Genomic DNA, 23,961 nt, shown 5'->3' on the forward strand with positions numbered 1-23,961 from the left:
TAGTACAACAATCATTCTAACACACTGTACGTTTGTGGTCCAGGTGTGATGTGGAGTCGGTGCAGTGGTCTCCTGTTGTGTGTGTGAGGTGTGAAAGACAGTACACACTTCTTGAGGAGTTGAGGACAGATTGAGATCTGTACTGCTGAACAGCTGTCATTCCCTGCTCACTGTCAAACAACATACAGGGACGCCTGGGGTTCTGTCAGCTCTACCGCCATCCAGAACGTTTATTTATCTGAGGCGGAGGAAGAAAAGCTGGAGTAACACAAAGAGAGGATGATGGTAAGGCATGTACGGTATGTGAAGAATGTCATTTCATGTCTTAATAAAAAGCAAAGGGGATTAACTGTCGTTTAACGGCATCCAAACGGCACTACTTAACAAATAATCTTTTATGTTTAGAATGTCATAATATAATAATAATAATAACATTTTTGTGTGTGTATATATATATATATATATATATATAAATAAATATAAATTAAATAAGGAAAATTATATTAAAGAATATATTTATTTATTTATATATATTTTTAGGAATAAAAATAGCTTAAGTAAAAATAAAATCAATTAAAGAATATATATATATATATATATATATATATATATATATATATATATATATATATATATATATATATATATATATATATATGTATGTGTGTGTGTGTATATGTGTTTTATTTTTAGATATTTATTTATTTAAGAATAAAAAGAAAAAAATAACAATAAAATTAAAGAATATATGTAAATATATATATATTCTTTAATTTTAGTTTTAGTTATTCTTATTCTTATATATATATATATATTAGGGCTGTCAAAAGATTAATCGCGATTAATCGCATCCAAAATAAAAGTTTTTTTTTAATAATATATGTGTGTGTACTGTGTATAATTAAATTTGTATATATAAATACACACACATGCATGTATATATTTAAGAAAAATGTGTTATTTATATATATAAAAAATTATATTTATATATAATATAAACTATATAAATATATATACAGTATATGTATGCAAATATTTCTTAAATATATACATGAATGTGTGTGTATTTATATATACAAAATAATTGTACACACACATATATTATGTAAACACAAACTTTTATTTTGGATGCGATTAATCGCGATTAATCTTTTGACAACCCTAATATATATATATATATATATATATATATATATATATACAGTGCTATGCATAAGTGAATACACCCATTCTAAAGTTGACTCAAAAGAGGAATAAAAAATCAGATTTTGGAAATTGAACTTAATGCCTTAATTAAAAAAATTAGGAAAAATCCAACCTTTAAGGACACCAATTTTCTTTGTGAATGAATAATGTATCGTAAATAAATAAATGTTCTTCCTTAAAATACAGGGTGCATAAGTGAGTACACCCCTATGTTAAATTCCCATAGAGGCAGGCAGATTTTTATTTTTAAGTATTTTTTTTATTTTTTTTTTTAGGATACTATGCATCCTGATAAAGTTCCCTTGGCCTTTGGAATTAAAATAGCCCCACATCATCACATAGCCTTCACCATACCTAGAGATTGGCATGGTTTTATTTCAGTTAGCCTAATAGCTAGTTTGATTTGCATTGAGAGATGATCTTATGGAAAGTACTCCATGCCAATCTCTAGGTATGGTGAAGGCTATGTGATGATGTGGGGCTATTTTAATTCCAAAGGCCAAGGGAACTTTATCAGGATGCATAGTATCCTAAAAAAAAAATAAAAAAAATACTTAAAAATAAAAATCTGCCTGCCTCTATAGGAATTTAACATAGGGGTGTACTCACTTATGCACCATGTATTTTAAGGAAGAACATTTATTTATTTACGATACATTATTCATTCACAAAGAAAATTGGTGTCCTTAAAGGTTGGATTTTTCCTAATTTTTTTAATTAAGGCATTAAGTTCAATTTCCAAAATATGATTTTTTATTCCTCTTTTTAGTCAACTTTAGCATGGGTGTATTCACTTATGCATTGCACTGTATATATATATACATATTCACACAGTATACGCATATATTAAAAAGAAAAAATATCAAATTACACGCTCACGCACATCATCATCATCATCATCATCTTTTTGACTTAAGACTTGATAATTCCTGCTACATTTTGTCATTTAGTTGACTGTCCATTGTTTAACTTCCTCTTGATCGCTCTATATTCATCCTTAGATTCTCACACCTCCAGCTCAGCGTTGATATCTGTTCAGAGAGAGACAGAGGGAATGGAAGAATGGAAGGAGGAGGTGCAAAGAAGAGGAGGAGGTAAAAATAAATTGCATTCCCCTCCTAACAGGGAGCCTTCACTAATTATGCTGTTTGAGTCCTCACAGAAGCCAAGTCTTCTAAATAGACCTGTGCTCGCTGAACCCTGAGTCGGGGGGTTCCTGGCGGTGCCCAGCCGGGCTCGGCTGCCCTACTTCCTGTCGTTAATTATCTTTTGTTTGCCCTTGATAATCCGCGGCCCGCCGTGCCCGTAATGAAAGCTCTGAATCACCGCTAAGTGTAAAAAACAATGGCATTGTCATTACCACATCATCAGCGCATTATAAATAATGAATGAAACGTGCATTAGGCAGACAGAGGGAGAGTTTATGAAAATGACTTGTGAGAATAGATTAAATTACAACTATTATTACTTTTCCTTTTGATGTAGTGCATCAGAGTAATTACAAAATTTTATAAAAAGGATTCCATTCTCCGCGAGCGATATAAAAATCAAATTTATGTTACGAGGGAATTGTGTCTTGAGTTGACAGTGCTTAATGTATTATTTTAAATAACATTTTCTTAAAAACATCTCTTTCACATTCAGAAGGACATCATTAGGACGAGAATAAAGCATTCATTTTCCACTTGGCCAAACGTGAATGCGATCTGTGTGTGTGTATACACGTGTGCAGACGAATAAAACCCTTCGTGTGATAAGTAGCCATTAAACGTCGGCCTGCTACATTCTCGTCCCTGATTTTGCTTTACGATCCTCATAAATCTGTCGGCAAAACTTATCAAGTCACAACGATAGACTGCGTTGGACCATTAGTTTGCAGTAGCACCTTGTCCTTTTTGGTGGGAAATACACACGGATTGGCATCGGTTAAAGATTAGGGTTTCATAAATCTGATGCGCAGATGCAAAATGAAAAAAAGTCAACTGTTTCCCGATCAACTGGGATTATTTGTTGGTAATAGAGATCAGTTTCCTAACGAGAATATCTCGATGTTTCGAATGGGTACGTACGCCTGTGTGCGGCGAATGAGATGACATATACACCGACAATTCGTCATTTGTTCATGGAAGTTTTCAAACTGTGGAAATGATGTTATTACTGGCCGGCTGCATTGTGCGGGTGTAATGTGCTATTTGCCATGCCAGGCCTGGGTTTTGCAGATGGAAATTAAAGGGAGAAAATTGCTACTAACTACTCAATTACAGCGCTTGATGGTTATGCTGACCTCGGTTGGCAGCAATGGCAACACCGGGCCAATCATGTGGCCCAGATGGCATTAAATTAGAATAGGAAAAGAGAACGATTGCACATATTCATCGTGCAAAAGACATTTGAATTACCTCGGACGCTTCGGCTTGATATCGAACAATTAAGTGCAGTGATAGGATTTTATGGGACAGTTTAGAGGCAACGTGCATACAGGAATCACAGTGCAGTGGAGAGAATTGGCCTTAGATTTCAAATCTGTCAATTAAAGGGCTTCTTGTTATTCCCCAACAGGCCACTCTTGGTGTTTACCGTTTATTTAATAGCTTTATTTGCAGTTTCTATGTACTTGAAGCAAGATATATGAAATTATATGAAACCCGCAGCAGTCGTTCATCATACAAAGCAGATTACCCGGGAGATGGTCGCCAAACTTATTTTCATATAAATCAATTATAGATCTTGGCATTGAGTCTCTTCTTTCTGGGGCTGACAGTTGTTTGTATTCCACCTTTAGTGTTGATTACATCATGATGTGTGTACATAGCATATATTATTTATATCGAAATTCTGCACGGAAGAATTTACAATTACCGAAGGCACTGGACTGATTAATTCCATTGAGTTTTGCTGTCGTGTTCCTGCCATCATTTGAAGTCATTTTCTCTGAAGTCTCATCTCTTTAGGGTTGATGAAGTGATTTGATATGATAAGTGTTATGATTTTGGAATTGTTCTTTGCCTGTGTGTCTCTTCTTATCTCTCTAGTTTGTTCATATACGCATAAAAGCATATCAGCGATATGATCATGAACAATACTTTATCATTAAGATCAAAAAGTGCCAGTGAAGCCCAATCAAAACTATTTGTTTTTATGTCTTATCACATTGCATTTAGTTAATTTTGTTATTTAGTAGTAAACTGTACTTTACAGTATAAGGACTGAGCAAAAATTTGGCCACATGACGGAGTGTCACTTTAGAAAACTTACTGCGCCACACCATCTTCATTGAAATCTTCTCTGACTCTACATAACCTCTAGCGTCTGCACACAGTTATCAACCCTCTATATCAACCTTGTTGGCATTACTCATACAAAATGTCTTATGATTGATAGCTTGTGGAGTATACATCACATCTGTAATAAATCCTGACTGGTGTAACCTGGCTTAGTCAGACAATCTCTTTAAACCTGTACAATGCTGTGGGTCATTATAGGCCTCTGGCCTCCCTGAAAAGCCTTGACTCTTTGTTTGTCCAGTGGTCTCACTGAGATGTTCTATGGATTGCATTCAGCTGTAATTCTAGGCAGACACTAAACCCGGCCAGAGTCAATAGCCCATAAGTCTCTTGTTTATCACCAGATCAATTGCTCCACTTCACAAGGGAAGAAGAAGACTAATTGTTTTAGGAATAATCTCTCTTTGTGCGTGCGGATATGGCATCGACTTGCAGAAATGGAAAACGATTTTCGCCTCTCATCCTAGATGAGAAGACGCACTTCTGTTTGTGCGCGCAAACGTGTTTATAAGTCATGAGAGCACCCGCGAGTTTTGTGAGTTTGAGATGATTGCGGCAAACAAACACCCTTCATTTAGCCACACACTTGTTTCATTTAGTACCACTTTTTGACTCAATCCTGCTCTTTCTTGACCTTGAATCTCCCCAAACGCCAGGTTTCGTTTCCATCACATTAGTCACTAAACTCTGTTTTGGTGTAACCTGCAGTAGCTTCAGGATGTTTTCATTCATTCACTCCGTCTATCCTGTGAAAAAGGGCGGTGTGGCTGAACTATTCACTGCCGTTCCCCTGGTCTACGGGTGAAAGCCCTTCCTTTTGGGATCAATTACTTGGCATTGGGATCTTTAAAAAAAGAAACCTGCCTTATTAAAAGTCCACACGGCACCCTGAGATCCCATGTTTGGGGATCCTGGCCTCAGCACAGCTATTTATTAGCATATAATATTTAAAGGTCAGTGGCTGTTTTACATAGGTGCTCTATTAGACGGAGGTCAGTTAGGCCATGCGTGTTGTTTCATTGCAAGCATAAAATGCGTTTTTGCTCTTTGCTTTCAAAACATTTAGATTGCATGGCCGTCCTCTCAGGGGAAAATGCGAGAAGCACTGTTGGTTTTGCCTCTGAGTGTAGCATTAGATATACACTAATACTCTCGTATTGTAATGCATTTAGTTCATCATTGTGGCTAAGGGAGTCTTTTTTTTTTTTTGAAGCACCGCACGGAGAATACCCACAACTCCTTGGGAAGTGGTCTCTATTGGCAACAGGCACAAAGCGAAGGTACCGTGTTCGACATAGCCGCTGATCAAAGAGGCCGGAGGCTGGTAGAGATGGAACGGCTCTCCTCCATGGATAAAACTGTATTATAGTGTATTAAACAAAACCAGTGAAGGAGCAGAGGAATCCCGCCAGTGCTTTCAGAAGTGCTAAATGCTGGGTCCCAGTAGAGTCTATTAGACCCCCATCCTGCACTGGTACTGCATTGTAGAGAGCGAGTGAGAGAGAAAGAGATATCTCACTTTGTGTCTTCCTAGAACAATATTTAAGCTAGAAACTCAATATTGAAGGACTAAGGTGTTTTTTTCTTTTTTCTTTTTGCAGAGACTGCTGGTGGTAATGAAAGTCCTTATGGTGCACTGAAAAGTTTTAATAATAGGAATAATGTCATCCTTGCCGTTGCCATCTGATTTCAGAATTTTCTTTTTTTCTCTTGTAGGATCAGTTGATTTAGCAATTTCATTTTTTTTTTACCACTTTTATTGCATTTTGTTCTGAAGTCCTCTAATGTAAATCATAGTTGCTTGCATGGTTTCATGCTGTAACGTACTGTACAGTGTCCTCCAGGAAACACCCTAGGCGTAGAAGTGGGGTTTTATAAATGCATATGCATTTCTAGGCGGTTTCTTTTTTGAAGACTATTGATTTATTGATTTCCAATAAAGATTATATTATATTATTCTATATTATGAATTCTTTATTTTGTATTTAATAACATTTTTACGTTGTTTGTATTATTTCTCATAAAAACCTTTCCTAAAAATAGAACCTTCAAGGGTTCTTTATGTAAATGGCAGTAGTGTTAACATGTTAAGTCACAAACGAGAGTTAAGTCCTTATTTTCAAGATTAAAATGAAGTCTACAATATACACAAAGTCATAAAAAGACAAGATATGTCAAGTTCTGTACATAATCAAATCACTGTACCAAACCTTTTTTTTTTTGTGAGTAAAATTATGCAACTTCCAACTTTTCAGTCATCCACTTTTGGTAAATGACAATGTTGTTTCTCTAACCTGCACGTACTAGCACACTTCGCACAGCAGTTAGTCAGGGCAGGTCAGTGTGTTTATGGTTATGATGTCAATACCATATTTTGAACAGCCTGTTTTAGCAGTGCAGCATTCAGAAATGCTTTAGATGGACTGAAAAGAGAGTTTTGCATTGTGAATGTTAGAGTATGTCTACTTTTTTACATCAAACTCTTAAAAGCGTCGAAATCCTGTTTTCCATGATATGCTCCCTTTAATAATCAGTGAATATCTTCACAATATGCTGCATTTATTTATAGACTTGCATTTTTTAAGTAGATCGCTCAGAATCAGAATAATTGGAGCTCTTGGTCAAGCAGTAAGAAAATGTACGGCACTGTGTTATTAGATCTGACAGCAGAGAGGCTTGATTAGATAGTTGCAGTGTAAGATAATCAAGAGTCAAATCACATACATTTTCATTTTTGGTGCTGTATGATCTCTCTCTCTCTCTCTCACTCTCTCTGTTCTTGTTTCTGCGACATGTTCTCGCTCAGAAGCATATAATTACGGCTTGCCCTGGCTGATAAACAGCTCCTAAGCCGCACTCCACCTCGTACAACAACACATGCAACATACTCCAGATCATACGTGTAATCATGTTGTTGAGTCTGATGGATGCAAGTGCAATTACAAGAGAGGCGGTCAGGTGGGCAAAATTAGAGCTGCCATGCTGCTGTTTGGTCGTGGACACAGTAATGACTACTTAAAGCTGTTTCTGACTAGGGCTGTTTACTCGGGGAAAAAAACAAAATCGTCCGATTAGAGCATTCAGGCCAATAAATGTGTCCTGTTTTTCTCTCTCTCTTTCCAAGGCTCTTTTCTGTTCCTGTATACTGGATTAAGTGAGGATGTACAGTGCTATTTTAAACCCCCTTTCCCAGTGGAGCTGTGAATAACTGGTGTGATTAAACAAGGTGATAAGCTTCCGTTTTTCTTCCTGAATGTCATTCCAGGTTTGCTTTATCGACCTCGCTCTAATTGGCAAACCATTTCCTTGTCGAGTTCAAAAATAATGAATTGATTTGGGCCTCTTTTCTTTGTTAGTTATGTTCGGTTTACCAAGAGGTGTCTCTGTATCTGCTTATTCTCCTATTTAATGAGCACATTGCGTGTGTTTGTGTGCGCATATTGTGGCGGATGTAATCTTTAATTTATTGATGCTTTCACTGAAGATGAAAACTGAGATTCAGTTTCAGTTCTCCTCCCTTAAAGATCTTACAGTAAGTCTTCACGCAAAACACTAGGCCTAGATATAGTGTTTCATGCAATGTTTTATTTGCTTCTGTGTTGACTTGAGAGGAGAAAACACTAGCTTTATTGTTTTCCTTTTGATTTTGTTCCTTTTGATTTAGGCACGGCACGGCAAGGCAGGTGTATTTATATAGCACATTTTGTACACTATGGTAATTCAAAATGAGTTTATATGGGCATAGAATAGGAAAAAAACATGTCAAAGTCCATTTTTAAACCATTAATTAAGTATATAAAAAGAAATAAAAATGGTTAATTTAAAAATAGATTAAATTAAAAAGCACAATGAAATATGCTGCTATATAGATGAACAGGACCCAATAACCACCAAAAAACTTTTTTTTTTATAAAATATGAGAATAAATAAAACTAATTTGTTGTGCTTTACTGTATTTAGTTATTCTGATGGATTTGGAGTACATTCAGTAAAGAATTATTTTAGTCATGTCTTTGTGAACAATTCAAGAACTGTCTCATAAAACTCATTTGTTCATGAATCAGAAAACACTTTCCAAAGAAAGTTGCACTGTATGTTATGCCCACCAACAAACTTGTCAATTTATTTTAAAAACGTATCTTATTCCTAAGGTGAACACGGCACCATTCTCACAGTTTGAAAGCTCATGCACTAGCTTTCATGGCAACTAAACAAACCAAACTTTGACATCAGACTGGACCAAAAGCCTCTAGTATGAAAGCACGCTCCGATAGACAGATAGATTGTGACAGAGCGGAAAAGGAAAAAAAGGTTTCCAGGACAGGTATCTACTGCATGGCCAGGCACTCAGCCACACCTGACTTTGATTAATTACAACCTCTCCATCCCCCTCATCCTAGTACCTGACAGGGAAAATCCAGCCCTGTACAAGCACAACAGACCAGGAAGCTCCGCCACTTCACTTCACACCGTACTCGTTTTCTCCCTCAGGATGTGCTTTTCAGAACACACTTGCTGAGAGATACAGGGCTGCGCTCTTTTGTCCGTGAGGATGTGGAGCTCTGCCCTAAACAGATCATGCTGCATTAATCAGAGCTGGAAAGTACACAGTTGCCTGGCGGCCCTTCCATCGGATTAGTCGTGCAAGGCTTTAAGCGTTCGCATCGCAGGCCTTTTATCAGCCATAAGCGTCTAATTTATGAAGCGCTCCAGCCTTTGCCTTCAGTCAGCGTGAAACCACTAAAAGTGAGAAAGGACAGACCACGAGCTGCATCGTTTTATTTAATGCAGATAATTTTGCGGCATTAACTCCCGAAGAGCTTTTTGCAGCCACTGTGTGGGAGAAAGCAGTGTTAATGCAAGAACTTAAAGTCCGTAATAGGGCTGGAATTAGCCCTTATTAGAGTTCCTGAATGAAGTTTCTGGACTTTTCGTTTGTTAAACCCATAGTATACCTCTTTGTCTTTGGGTTCCCGTCTAGACACATCCAGAGCAGATGATTTGCAGGGTTTTAGAAGCGCGTGTGTGAAATTAGCCAGACGTGAGAGCATATCGTTAATCAGAGGCGGTCACGACACTTTGATATTTTTCTGTCGTAAGGTCGGAGACATTTGTTTAAGGAAGACGGTCAAGTGTTAGTGAAGGACATGTCTAAATTCACCCAGAGTGATGACTTCCTAATAAACTAATGCAGAACGAGAGGGAAAGGGGTTTAGGGACGCTCTTGGTGGGTGTTAATTAATAACGGGCCCCGTAGCATAAAGGTTAAGATTCAGTCAGATCCAAATATCAGGCGGATAAAAGCCAACATCTAGATTGTTGTTAAGATCTCTAACTACAGCAGAACTAAGTGCCCGGCCACCTTCCACTGAGCGATTTGTTCAAATATAAAATTGACCTTCAGCTAAGCTGCGGGCGCATTATTGTAATAGCTCGGCGGAAGAATGGCCACGCGGTGCTCGCATGCCTTGAATTTGTGACCGCTCCTTAAGACCGGCTGGGTTCCTGGGTGGGAATAAATGAAAAAGCACCACAGAAACAGAGCTTGCCGTTCCACTCTCTGGGTGTTTAACCAAGCACAATTTGCAGCTTCAATGAGACAAAGCTTGTGATCAATGCATAATAGCTCCTTATTAACCTCAATTACCACAATTAAGCCCGACTGCCACTGGGCTGCTTTGATGACTTAATTAATCTGATTCAGTGAAGAGGCCACAGTGTCCCCCCATAGTTCCAAGCCTTGACCGACCATGTGGCCCCTGTTAAAAGCACATCTGGTGGAACAAAACATCTCCTCAGTGGCAGACAAATGCCTCCACTCTGTGAATGAAAGGCAACCCTCTGCTCTGTGATGTTCATAATGAATGGTACAAGCCCCTTGGCACAGTGCCTTATTGGGTGGCTTGGATAGCTGCCCAGTTTGTTCGCGGCTAATTGCTTAATTGATGCATTGTTTTTAGTGGCGATATGAATTGCTCTCATTTCGACAACAAAAGGCATTACATGCCATTAGCGAGTCACGGCTCTCTACGTGTGCTTGTTTTAAAGATTTAAGGCGCCTTTTTAGATTTTTCACATCAATGCGATTAGGAAACACCCTCTTGGAAGACGTCACGCTCTGTGAAGAACGCCTGCGGCAGGGTTGTGTAAAATTCGCAATTGAAGAATTGGCTCCTTTTCAATTCATGAGTTAGAATGTGAATTGAATTGGCCTCAAAACACAAGAAGTTGAACATCTATCTATCCATCAGTCCGTCTGCAGTATCTATCTGTCTGTCTGTCAGGCTTTTTAAGCTTTTTTTCAAAACGTTCATACAAGACTTTGACAACCCAGCAAGTTTGTCTTAACAACTTTGCATTTCTAGTTCAAAAACAACAAGCATCTCTAGGCATTTTCAACTCGATTCTAAATGGTGCACAACCATGGCCTGCAACTCCTTCTGGCAACAGCTCCTTCTATGATTATTTTACGATCCCAAATATACATGAACTCCCCCTGCCCACGTGAACACAAAAACACTGTTGGTATTTACAGTCCCCTCTTCGCAGTTAAAGGAAATGAAATGGCATTTGACTCAGTGTTGGAGCTGTTTAATTAGCAGGCTAAGGGTTAATAAGTTCCTCCTCCGGCACTGGAGTGTCTCCTCAGGAGAGTTGACACTTCCATAATGCATTCCCTTTCCTGCTAGAGTGTAGCACTTCCACCCCCTCCTCCGTCTCTACATATTCCCACTGATGTCTGGGATAAAGAGCTGTTTTTCCCCTCTCTCTCTGCTGCATGTTTGTCCCCAGACCCTCGGAGAGCATTCCGGAAAGCCGGCAGCCTCTGCGGAGCGTCTTCTGCTGCCAGGGGAGCTCGTGGAACTTGCAGGGATGAAGAGAGGGCCGGCCACATGGAGACACACTGTTACTTATTCATCAGTTCGCAGTTCTCTGAGGGAGGAAACAAGGCCTGTGTGCTGTAAACACACTGCCGCACAACACAAAGACTGAAATAACAAGAGCTCAGCCCGGCATCCGAACTGACAGAGATGGGTGCCAGGCGAGTTGTGGATTTTTGTGTATGTTTTGGAAGGGATGACTGAGTGGTGGCTCCCTTGATCATATAGTTCTTTGGGTGCACCAGACTGTTGTGGGAGGAGGTGTTGATGCGCGTTGCATACACAACACCAAAGCCATCTCTCTTGTGACCGGACAAATGCTGGTTTTGAACAATTTAATACGAACTGATTGGGGCCAAATGCGCAAGCATCCGCCGAGAACGTATGTAAGGGGCTCTGTTTTGGTGAGATTTGGGATTTCACGGGTATAAAAATAGCTTAGTTGCCGCCTATTATCTCAACAAGACAGCACCATACGTGCCTTTCCCCCTGTGGTACGAGACACCGGCATTTACATCAGTCTTGCACGGCAGATAGGAAATTACCTGCTTTGTGATTTGCTTGTCTGCTGCGATTACAGCATTATCATAATGTTACGGTGGGAGAATCGTACCTACGAGAGCGTCTGGCCTTCTCTCCACCCCCCTTTCTCTCCAAGCAGAGGGGTGCAGGCCCCCTCCGGAGAAGAACCGAGGGCCCACACAGACGCGTGTCGTGCCGGGCAGGTGGAGGATGCGGTCGGAGGCGTCCCCCAGGGGAGCTGGCGGGTGCAGATGCTTGACAAAGCCCCCGTGTAGGCATTCTGATTCAATCAGTGCTTTCTGCTGCAGCAGCACACAGCGGCTCATCCTACTGTTACCACTGCAGCTGCTGCGGAGAAAGTCCGTCATAAGACCAGAGTTGCAAAGAGTAATACATTAGGCATTCGTTTTTTTTCTTATGTACTAAGTTCATGAAGTCCAACGTCAGTTAGGTTGCTTGTTTATGTCACAATTAAAGCCTTTGAGACTCTTTTTTCATTTGTGATGGACACCACTGGACAGGTTCTAAATGCAAAAGTGCTCAAAGGTCATGTTTTGTTGTGAAATTCACTAGTGTTCACTTTGAGTGATGGATCTCTGCCAGTATGTCAGTGTTAGGCCCTCAACAAGAAGTATCACATTTGTTTTTGTTGTTCTTGAGCCTCTAACAGCATGCAGGGAACCAACTGCAAAGCCATGCTATAAAGAATACACTGCTATGTATCTAGTGGGCACAAAAAGCAAGTTCTTGCATTGGAACCGAACCTTAATTTTTTGTAAGATGAAAGTCAAAAGGTCCTCTTTACGGTGTTCAGAGCAATGTAACTATGGTTTAATAAGACAAAGTGTGGTATTTTGATGAAAATAGCACTGTAAAAACCTTTAGAAACTGTATCAGTGTTGTATTTTCTTTCTCCCCTCATAGATTTTTAGCATGAATCTAAAATGTTTCTGACAAAATACCATAGTTACAGTGTTTTACTAAGTAAAATCTTCCTTTTTGTGTGAAGAGAGTCAATTATCTATGATGAAAACCAATAAATCTTGTTCATTTAACAATATCTGCAGTTACTATGGTTTTTTTGCCAGATACTGTGGTAAATATGTGTAACAGTAAGCTGCTACAGGCCTTAGTTTGCAAGAGATAGATCCTGCTAAAGTCAGCGAGCTGAGAGCAGACTATCATCTGCTTTTGCGTTTCGTGCTGTCGGAGCGGAGCGCATTGCATTTGCGTGTGTTTAGCAAGCCGTCACAATCAATTAGCTAACAAGATGTTACAGGTTACATTTAGTTGTGGATTCAGCGTTTAGAGCATCAGAGGGAAAATCTTATGAATAGTGAAATATTCATGATGTTTGTTTAAATGCTTAGCGCACAGCGTTAAACTGTTTATAAATTCTAATAGGCTGCTTTGGAGTCCTCGCACTCGAGTTTTCTAGCGTTTAGCAGTGATAGGCGGGGAGTCTATGCAACATAAGCAAAGGCCTGCCAAGACTGTTATGTTGCACCTCTGAAGTGCAAATGAGCGTTTTTCTCCCCAACCAACGCTAGATTATGTTTTTATGAAACAGCAACATCAGCAGAAGCTTGTTTATTTCACTTCAGATTAGCATAGCGCTAAGAGTGAGCATGACAACATAAACAAACTGATGTTAGTGCTTTCTTACTGAATTTAGTTAGTTTTTTTCTCATATATCTGATCTCCCGCTATTTTTTTCTCTCAAGAGTGCCCTGTTTTTTATTGGTCGATGAGATCTGAAGCTTCAGAGAACATTTAAGTGTGTGCAAAAGTACAGGTAACTCACAGAAACTGGTAGCTTTCATCTTGCTAAAGTTACCCTGATTGTTTATAGAAGCTCGTATTGACCACAAAATGAACATGAATGTGTTTTCGCACCAAAGAGGCCCCAAAAAGTGTGTGGGTGTGTTTTTCTGGACTTGTTTGGGTTTTTGGGGGTTGTTATGTTTCACCAAAGAGTCGTCTTTCTCTTTCTCTCTGCAAAAGCCTCAGCGTGGTGTATTTCTGCCTCTGTCTTATTGAAATAGCTCGAATCAGACTTTGATTAAAGGACGGGGAGCTCGTCGTCTTTCTGCCTGGGTGGCTGAAGCTGCAGCCTGGGGAAATTTGATTTGGATCTAACTGATGTGACTAGATTAAGATCATAATTAGTGCCGTGCGGGATGGCGGTGATAGCGGCTCGGTCCGGCATGGGAAGAGAAGAGGATTAAAACATTTCCAGGATGGCAGTCGTGAGTGTGTGTGTGTGTGTGTGCGTGTGTTTGAGGGCGCTGTCAGCTGACAGGGTGGGCAGTCCATGTGTCAGTAAGACAAGAGTGTGACTGCTAAACATTTCACATCATGTCAGAATGAATACCCAGCACCACGTGTAATGGGCGGGTTAGATTTAGGAACCTGCGCTTGACGCAGGCCCTGGCTGATTAATAAAATGAAGTTCTGTTGGCCCAAACTGTCACCCGAGTGGAATATATCATCCGGACGATTTTGCCTTGCTTGGAATTGCTTCCTCGTCAATGCGATGTGCAGAATGAGAGAGTGAAAAAAAAACATGAGTGCATTATTAAGAAATTTGCGACGTTGGGATGCGGGTGATGTGGTAATATCCTGTGACAAAAGCTAATATGATGGGGGGTGATATTATCCGGGGCCTTGTTAGGACAGGCTGTTTTTTTTTTCCTGGGCTGTGTTTTAGGAGAAAATAACTCCCCTCCATGACATTTTTGACTGGGGCCCCGGGGCACAAGGGGGAATCGGACAGGGTAATTACCCTAGGGTTTCTCCTTACTAAATTAACCTCTACTTGGTAATTTATTGGCCTGCTGTTTTTGAAAATTATTTAAACTTGCACTTTTTTTCTGATTCAAAGCTTTTGGTGTCAGACCTTTTTTTTTAATAGAGGGCTGATTATACCAGAGAGGATGTTTTGAAAGGAGAGACGGTCTGGATAATTCATTCTGGACAGGATTTGGCCCATCCATGTTTTTAACTGCTCACCTGTGGAAATATACATAGAGCGGGGTAGCTATGACGACTGGGTTAAGTCAATACGCGTTCCCGGGTCATTGGAGGCACAGCCACTACTCTGCATTATTCACTCTTTACGGGACGTCGTCCAAAAAGAGTATGTCTTTTACATTGCCATCTGGCAGCACTGTAAAGGCATTACAGCTTTGCTCCGATACTAGCAATAAATGGAAAATTGCTTAATTTGGAATCTCATGTGAGATATTATAAGAGGTCTCATTTCCTGTTGTTTGAAGTTATTTCCCATCGTCTCAGAAGGAAACAAGACCGAAGTTGTAATGACTGAATTTCACTTGACATTCAGGGGTCAAGAATTAGATTGGGATAAAATAGATTTTTTGTATGTATTTATTTGTATATTACAGAATTCAGTGGTGAATAATTCTTATGCAACATGGAATGTTATTTTTACTTTATTAATATCTTTTTTTTTTATTTAAATTCTAATTTAATATCATCTCTTCGGTATGACCCTGCAAGCATTCTTAGCTTTTTAAAAAATTGCGTCATCTGCAGGAATGATATGGAGATGGTCAGGATTTAAATTTAATAAAAAAATGTAAAAGACATTTTTTTAACAATTTAAAATACACATTCAGTAAAAAATTTTTAAAAAATTGTTTTTTTTATATTTTTTATATTATGTCATTTTTTTCATATTCCTCGTACGAGTTCTGGAGGCAAAAAAATGTAGGCATCTTCAATACATCTAGATTTTTTTTTTCTTTATGAAATAGTTTGTATGCGTTTGATCAGATTCACGTACAGTAACACCATTGTATTATTTTGTAGTGCCTAGTTTCTATGGGTCTCGTCTACAATCGGCGTCCTTCAAATGCTTTAATCACGGCCGGGAGAGTTCTCGAGCAATTCTCAGAGAATCTCACCCAAAAATAATAATACATCAGGTTTTATAGGATAAAGACAGACACAGCAATAAGATCAACGTGACTAACTCATGACTTAACTCACGTCACCTTTGTAAAAGCAAGCCCCTCCCTTTTACCCTCTGTTACTGGCATAAGCAAAATGATCTCGAATCATCAGAAAAAACATTGAAAAGGGTTAAGAGTTCAGTTGATTTACTCAATATGTCATGACACAATGTAGACAGTATATTTTTGATATGGTCATGATCAGCACTTCAGAATTTTCCATGGCTGGACACAATAGGCAAAGAACAGAACATTTTAGTACATTTTGTGTTAGAGGGTTAGGCCTAAAAGGGAAGTAAGGTTTAGATGTTAGAACCATGGTTAGTTTAAAATATAGTTTACTATCTTATCTATTAAAAATCCATCACACTGTCACCTAGCCCATTTTTAGTCGCATTTTAGATTTGGTGAGTGTTACATTTGGCCCAAAACTCAAGCTGGCAAACAGGCATTGTATGGTTTGGTTTTATTCACATATTTTCATTGTCTGACTGAAATTTTATGCAGCGTCGGAGTCGTCATTGTTTCATAATTGTCCTCACTCAAGATGCCCCACTGTTGATGCTCCACCACTGGCAACATAAGGTCTGAGCGATTGCTTTTTATGGCACATTAAAAACGATCATGTGAAAATCCAATGTGGCAAATGCTAACACTTAAAAAAGATATTAAGACATCCTGAGCCATTAGTCCCCTGAACCCGAGCTCACTAAACTTCCCCGACAACCCTTTAAATATGGGTTAGATAAATGATACAATCTCTCAACCTCTTCCGCTCTCCCATCCTCGAGCATATTAAACTCCTCTACACCCAGAATAGGTGGACTAATGATGAGGTGTCCATTCTGATGGTTCCGTTGCTGAAATATGTTGGCCGCCCCTTGAAGCGAGACGCTTTGAATAAACATCAATCTCAGGCTCTCTCTAAGTCGAAGACAATTGTCCAAACCATGCAGCCGGAGACGGCCGACAGGAAACTGACAAGTAGCCAAGAGAAGCCGGGGAAACGGTCAGCCGATCATGATTTACATGCTATCTGGCATTTTGGCCGGCTGACGGAGAAAACTATCACTCAGCTCTATTTGACTTTTTCCCTCTGACAGGCCCTGAAGTCATCCTTGTGTGTCTATATGTAAAGCGCTCCTTTTTCTTTCCACTTGTGTTCCTCCTTCTCAGGGCTGACCATCTCGACGTGGCGATGCCAATTTGGCGCGTTGGCCGTGACAAGGAGAGAGATGTAGCATGTTGTCATGTTCCACCCGACAAGCTACGGGGGTTGTTGTCTGCGCCCCTGATACCCACCAACAGCCCTCCGACCCAAATCAGAGGCACGTCAATGAACAAACGTTCACCTTCTGCAAAAAAAAGATGCCCCACGTTTGGGGCCAATTTGTTAATAACCTAAGAGTGCTTGCAGGCTCGTAATGGAGAGCTGATATTAAAACGGAAGCATGTAGTACCACACTGACCTTTCAACGGGAGAATAACGGCTCCTCATAATCAGCTCTGTTGAGTAAGCAACCTAGAAGGCAAGGTTATAGTCTGGGAAAAATAAAAGGCTGTCCTGAATGCGATTTCACAAGTCAATAAACTTCCCGGCGTGCGCGTGTGTGGCCGTGGCGGTTATGCTGATGTGCAGGTTTTTAAAGAGTCAGGACAGCGGGATCCCTCCAGACATTTGTAACGCATCAGATAGGAAAGCATCAATCTCTTCCTCCAAAGTGCCCTGAATTTAACACGGCCAGAGGCAACGCAGGATAGGAGAGCAGTTAAATGTTCTTTATTTATCTCTCTCGGAATTCTCTCGGTAGGCTGGAGGGGTGAAATTGATATGGATGCGTTCCAGGGTTTTTATTTTGCGTCGTGCTGTGACTTTGCGGTGTCTTGTTTTGTATCCACTTATTTATTTATTATCTGTTTTCCTTGCCGGTTTCATTTGCAGCTCTGTTACCAGGTTTTGTGTCACTGTAAAATGAATTTTCACACATTCCCTTGAACACACACCCAATAACCGGAATGATATTTCACGGAAATGTGGCACAATGACACTGTAAATGAAATGTTAATATGAAAATATAGTGTAGGCTCTGGTAGAAGAGGAAAAAATCCTTGCCTGACAAGTCCGTGTGTTTGAGAGAGAGAGAAGAGAGAAAGAAAGTCAAGACTTTTCTGTTGGAGTGTAACAAGCTTTCCCAAACAGTGGCACTTGTTTTTTTTTTCTCGGTCTCGCTATGACTCCATTGCCAAGTGCATCTTCCTCTGCTTCTCTGCCTTCCTCCACGCACCGCAAACTTCTGCTGACACCAGCAGAGAAACATCTTCTTCCACCCCTTAACAATTTTAGCCACTGGTCCATCACTCTCGTCAAACCTAGTGTTTTGAATTTTTACCCCACTGCAGTTGATAGTTGACTGCTGCACGGGACTTCAGATTAAACAGCTCAGAGTTCAAGAAAAATGATGGTTTCAGCTTATTTTACTCACACCTGGGACAGGTTGACTGGTTGACTAGTTTTCCTTGAGCCGATGTGTTCGGAGTTATTTTCATTAATTAAAGAAATGTACTGGATTCTGTGCAAGCATTGAATAAACGTTAAAGTAGACACTATTTTCAAAATATATACACAAGACTTGTGCAAAAACTCAGACTTTATATTTTTTAACTTTATCCCCCAGTTTTACAGGCAAGGCTTAAGCCTAGTCCCAAGACTAAAATGTATGTTTGAGCTGTGTTACCTGAAAGCACCTTGGACATAAAACATCTCTGTGCCATTGTTTTGTCTCAAGATGCACACCAGTAATGTTTTTTCTAAGACACATTTATAAAAGCTAATTAAATATCCTAATTGAACTAAGGCCTTACCTGGCTTGATATAAGCCCTATCTGTGAAACAGGCCTAGTGTACATCTCAAAAAATGCTTTCCGCAATTTCTTTTTCTTATTTACTATGATGATCAACATTATGCTATAAATGCTTTCAGTAGAGTTTAACTTTGAACCTATTGAACTCGAAACATTCTTTTAAGGACATTTAAGAGAAAGTACCAACCAGCGAGAACAGCTTGCATGGCAAAATGACAGTGATTTTTGCATCACTCTTCGGTTTTCTCTTACTGTGCGTGTTTCTTTGTGCACACACAGAGGAAACAGACAAGGGATTATCAATCTTCATTTTGTAATTCATGAAGGCCTGCTTGTCAGGTATCCAGCAGTGACTGAAACAACTCATTCTAGCGTGCTGGGGTAGAAACCCGAGGGAACGACAGCCTCCTGTATCTCTCCTCCACCTTACCTCTGTCAGCTCGATGCTCACCGAGCGGGATTAACCCCTCTGTTCCTCGCACAGGTGCATGGGCACCCGCGCGTCCACGCTCATTAAGACAGAGGGCAGACCGACGCTGCCTCAACAAACGGGAAAACAAGTGCCGCTAGTGGTGATGGGTCCAGCTCTGCAGATCCATGTTCCCACGAGTCTCTCCACGGGCCTTTCCGCTAGCATGGGACTCTCAAACACGATTAATTATTCAAGAGCTGACGCAAAATCACCCGAGGCACCATCAAAGAAACAATTAGCTCTCTTTTTCTTGTTGGACACTTTTTATAAACAGTTTTTGGGGAATTTGGGTCTTTATTACATTATGGAAGCCAATTTTCGGCACATTTTCAAAAAGTCAACAATTATAAAAAGTCAACAGTTATGAGATAGGCTACTAAGGCCCTGTTTACACCTGGTGTTAAGATTCGTTTTGGTCGATCAGATCACTAGTGGATGACTCTAAATACAGGTGTAAACGTGGTCTAAAATGGTTTGAGCTTGTCCACTTTCAACCACTTCCAGAGGTAGTCGAAAAAGCATTCGACCAGAATGTGGTTGAATGCGATTGAACAGCGACAAAAGACCGTCTTCTCTCCACCTACTGCCCTAATGCGTAAACATGGGAAGCGCGCTTGGCAGACAGGATTTGTTCTCTTACACACTCAAGGCATTCGAAGTCGTCTTGCATTTGTCAATCATTGTTATGAGATAAAGAGAAAATTATCAGTCTAAATCATTAATATGAGATCAAATGCCAGATTATGAGATAAAATTGTGACAATGTCGAAATTATGAAATAGTCAATTATGACATTAGCATTTTTTTATAATTATGACTTATCTCATAATTTCAACTATTGAATTTGAGTCTTTATTATGGAAGCCCATTTCCACCACATTTTCAAAATGTCGACAATTATAAAAAGTCAAAATTATGACACAATAGGTTATAATTATGAGATAATGTATGAGATCATGTCAAATTATGAGATAAAAATGTTAAAATGATGAGATGAAGTCAATTTTGACAGTTTGACCAAGAGGAGCACCACAGCTCTGACATCAATTGTTATATTTTATATTTTACCAATGTATAAACACACACTGGTCTTCGTACCCAGCCAGCAGTCGAGTTATAGTAGTTTTAGCTACAACGCCTTTAAAAGTTCAGTGAGGACCACTAATTTAATTTAAATGAACACATTTGATTTCCGCCTTTTCTGGATGTGGGTGATCAGAAACCGTTTTAAACTAGTTTACATCATCAAAAGTTCACTTACTGTGGATTTCACCATCAAGGTGGAGAGCAAACTTAATTACCCAGCCAGCGAGGGTGTAGCCGGGGTCCGCTCTTAATAAATCTATCATTAATATTTCGAAGTGCATTAATCTGCAAATTTGAAAATCACTTTGATCGCATCTCGCTCTTACTCTCTCCATTTGCAGTTTTTCCCGTGCTTCTTTTCCCCTCCTCTTTCCTCTTCTCTCAAACCATTAAAGATTGAAATGTACTTTTCGAGAAGCGGGCCCTAGGAAGCGCGGGTTCGCTTCATTTCAGAGAAGTTAGTTTGTGGCGACCTTTTTGACTGTGAATAATTCACTCTCTTAAGAAGCTCAGTGGGCCTCCTCTATTTGCTTTGATTGGGGAAAATGTGCTGATTTGCAAGCAATAGCCCCAGGCACCCACCCTAGAGCAGCCTTTGGGGTTGGGAGGCCTCAGTCCTGCCCCCCCCACCTCCAATCCCCATCCCGATCAACCGGTCTGCAGTCCAAAAGTCCGGCCCGAGAACGCTAACTACAGTCCTTTAAGGACTGGATTAGCATAGAGAAGTGAAACTCTGAGTACGTTTGCCTTCGAAACCCCCTCAGGAACGTGGCCTGATCTAGGAGCTGATCCTCTGAGAGATGGCCACTGACAGCTCATCCGCGCTGGCCAAGAACCTTCCATCACCTCAGGCTGCAATTTGTCGCTTGACCTGCCAGGGGCCTTGAGAAAATCCTCACCGGAGGAGAGGAGTGGGTTTCTGCTCCTGCCGGCTCTAAACCATGGAGCCAGTGTCATCCTCGCCTGTTTTTATCCTGGTATTTATGCATGTGGAAAACTTGACCGCCACAAGGCTTTGAAAGAAAACTTGCAGCGCGCCCATGAGTGTGTTTTGGTGCCGTGTTTGTGTTTCAATTTTAGACTGAGGGATCACCAAAGGATACAGACACTCTTTCATGCTCCATGTCTCTCTTCTTCTGTCCAGGGTTATTAATTGTAAACTAAAGCCTAAAACTTTAAAACAAAGTGTGTTTTTGATTTTATTTTTGTAAGATTGACATCTCAGACCAGTTCCTAAATATTTGCCACAAAACAAAACAAAAATCACTGTGCATCATGTTTTCTCTCGGCTGAATAAGAGAGTGTTTGTTTAATTCAGATGCAAGTTAATTGCAAACTAAACTTATGCATGAACTTATTTCATTAGAACTTAAAACTCATGTCCTGTTAGTTTAGATTCCTATATTATGACTATTTAACCACAACTATATATTTGTCCTCACATTTAGAATCATATTGGTGGCATTTTTGCCCCGATTGATTTCTGACCCTAATCAAATATAAATAAAGTTAACACTAAACTGTATCAAAATCATGGCTGAAAACTAAAAACGAACTATAACTTTGCTTCTGTTTGTCTTCTGCTTGACATTCATTTGCTGCAATTTATGGAGTGACATGAAACCGCCTCTAATTGCTCTTGAATTTGCTGCTGCATCACAGCGGCATGAATAAAATAGGAAAACATGCTTTTGAAGATACTGAGAATTTATTATTTTTTCTTTCCACAGAAGTCTCAGATCTTTGTCTGGCTCACAAACTGACCCCAAATAACCGTCCACCCAAAACACCACAAGTAACTGGATGTCCAGCCAACGTCTTGTGCAGGGAACATCTCGTTTCTGACACTAGATCCAGCGGTCGTAGCAGGAAACTCTTTCGAGATGTATGAGAACAGATGTCTTGGGTTACTTAGAAGGTAAGAGCAAGGACAAATACACACACAAGACATCTCAGTCAAAGAGTCAGGCCTGTTTAAATCTCACTGCTCGAATCTAAATACCACCTGTCCGTCTGTCTCGTGAACGTCAGCACTTTTCTCATCAAAATTAATTTCTGGTTGGATGTGGCTCCTCCGTTCTGCTTTGTTTGCCTGCAGTCTTTGCATCTTCAGAAAGATGGGAACAGAAGGATAAAAGACACTTTTATAATCAACATTTTGTCCCTAAGCAGTCTTTTTCCTCTCAAACGAGTTTTCATTATTTATAAGTGCTCGGGAGGTGTAACTGGGCTGGGATTTCACGCAAAGGTTTGATAGGAGTTAGATGAAGCTCACAGAATTGATTTGAGAAGCATGGAAATTATTATCTGCTCCCCGCATTGCACCGTTAACACATTTCGCCTTGTATCCCATGAAAAAAGTTGAAATCTCAGCGTGTGGACGCGTGCGTTTAGCCGTGCCTTTGTGTGGAAGTGAGAAAGCAAGTGTCCACTTAAACACTGTGTGACTTCAAAGATGAAATGAAGTGCTCAAAAACTAGATTGTGAGAATTGAGATGAATTTCTTTCTTGAAGTATCAAAGAAATCTGAACTGGCTAATTTGGCTCTCGCGTGCATCTGTCCGAGTTTCATACCGAGTTACATCCAGCATCTTACACAAAGCTTGAATTAAAAAAAAGGGACAAATTCAGGCATAGTTTTTAAAAAGGAAACTCCAGCTAAACGCACACAAAGGCAAGCACATATTTTTCTTTCTCGATATTATGAATATTTCAGTACAAAGAAAAGCAAACTGATTCCAGAGCGAAGAACTGAGGGTCAGTGAATCTAGTTTTAAAGAAACATCTCCTTTCTCTCGCTCTCTCTCTCCCTCCATTTCCCCCCATCTCTATCAGTCCTATATTCTGCTGTCGTTTTCTTCCAAGAATGTTAATAGAAAAAAAAAAAAACTGACAAGAATGACTTAGACATACATGTCAGGGAAAGAGGTCATCTCATGGCAGTGGGATGTTAATTCTCTTCTATTAATGAAAATTATCCTCTCCACTGTCTAGTCGTTTCAAAAGCAGGGACCCTCGTAAAAAACGTAAGAGGGAGAAATAAAGGGAGCAGGGCTAAAAGACTTCTTTTTTTTCTTTTTTTTTTTTTTTGAGGCCACCAGGGGCAGGGCAAAAGGAAGAGACTGACAATCGTCAGGTGATTAAGAGGACTTGGAGGCTAGGTAGACCTACAAAATGAATAACTGTGGACCCAAAACCACGCCATAAGGCTCAATGGTTTGTGATTTGCAAGTTGATAAGACAAGAAGATTAATAATGCTGCCTGATAATGGTTGCTGGCGACTCAGCTGGGGAGATGGTAATGATGTGATCCTGCTGTAGGAGCAGTTCAGCACGCCGCAGCGGTGAAGAGATGGCAAAAAAAAAAAAAAAAAAAACACTCATCCCAATTGGCCCTCAGGATATGGAGAGTTTGAAAAATGAGAATACAGTTATCATTTTAATTAGATATAAAGTTTTTTTTTTCCCCATATAATTTTGCTGAAATGAGGACTTCAAAGAATGCATTTTGCAGCGTTCAGCCCGCTGTAATTCCTGAGTGACAGTTTTGTTAATTTGTGAGGTGTTTTTTCCTCCCCTGTTTGAATCAAACTTTTCCTTCAGGCGATTTGATGGGGGCATTATAAATGAAAATCGTATGTGTGTGTGTGGGGAGGATGGGAAGACTGAAA

At 39.8% G+C, this 23,961-nt stretch overlaps 1 long non-coding RNA gene across 1 annotated transcript; it reads left to right on the top strand.

Annotated features, from left to right (window-relative positions):
• The first annotated feature begins 43 nt into the window (after window positions 1-43).
• Window positions 44-22,208, top strand: LOC307157959. Its single transcript, XR_013821148.1, has 3 exons — window positions 44-285; window positions 2,208-2,300; window positions 22,021-22,208. It is a non-coding gene; the product is annotated as an uncharacterized lncRNA (long non-coding RNA).
• Window positions 22,209-23,961: the final 1,753 nt, after the last annotated feature.

The sequence above is a fragment of the Squalius cephalus genome, assembly GCF_949319135.1.
Source record: "Squalius cephalus genome assembly, chromosome: 4".
Lineage (NCBI taxonomy): Eukaryota > Metazoa > Chordata > Actinopteri > Cypriniformes > Leuciscidae > Squalius > Squalius cephalus.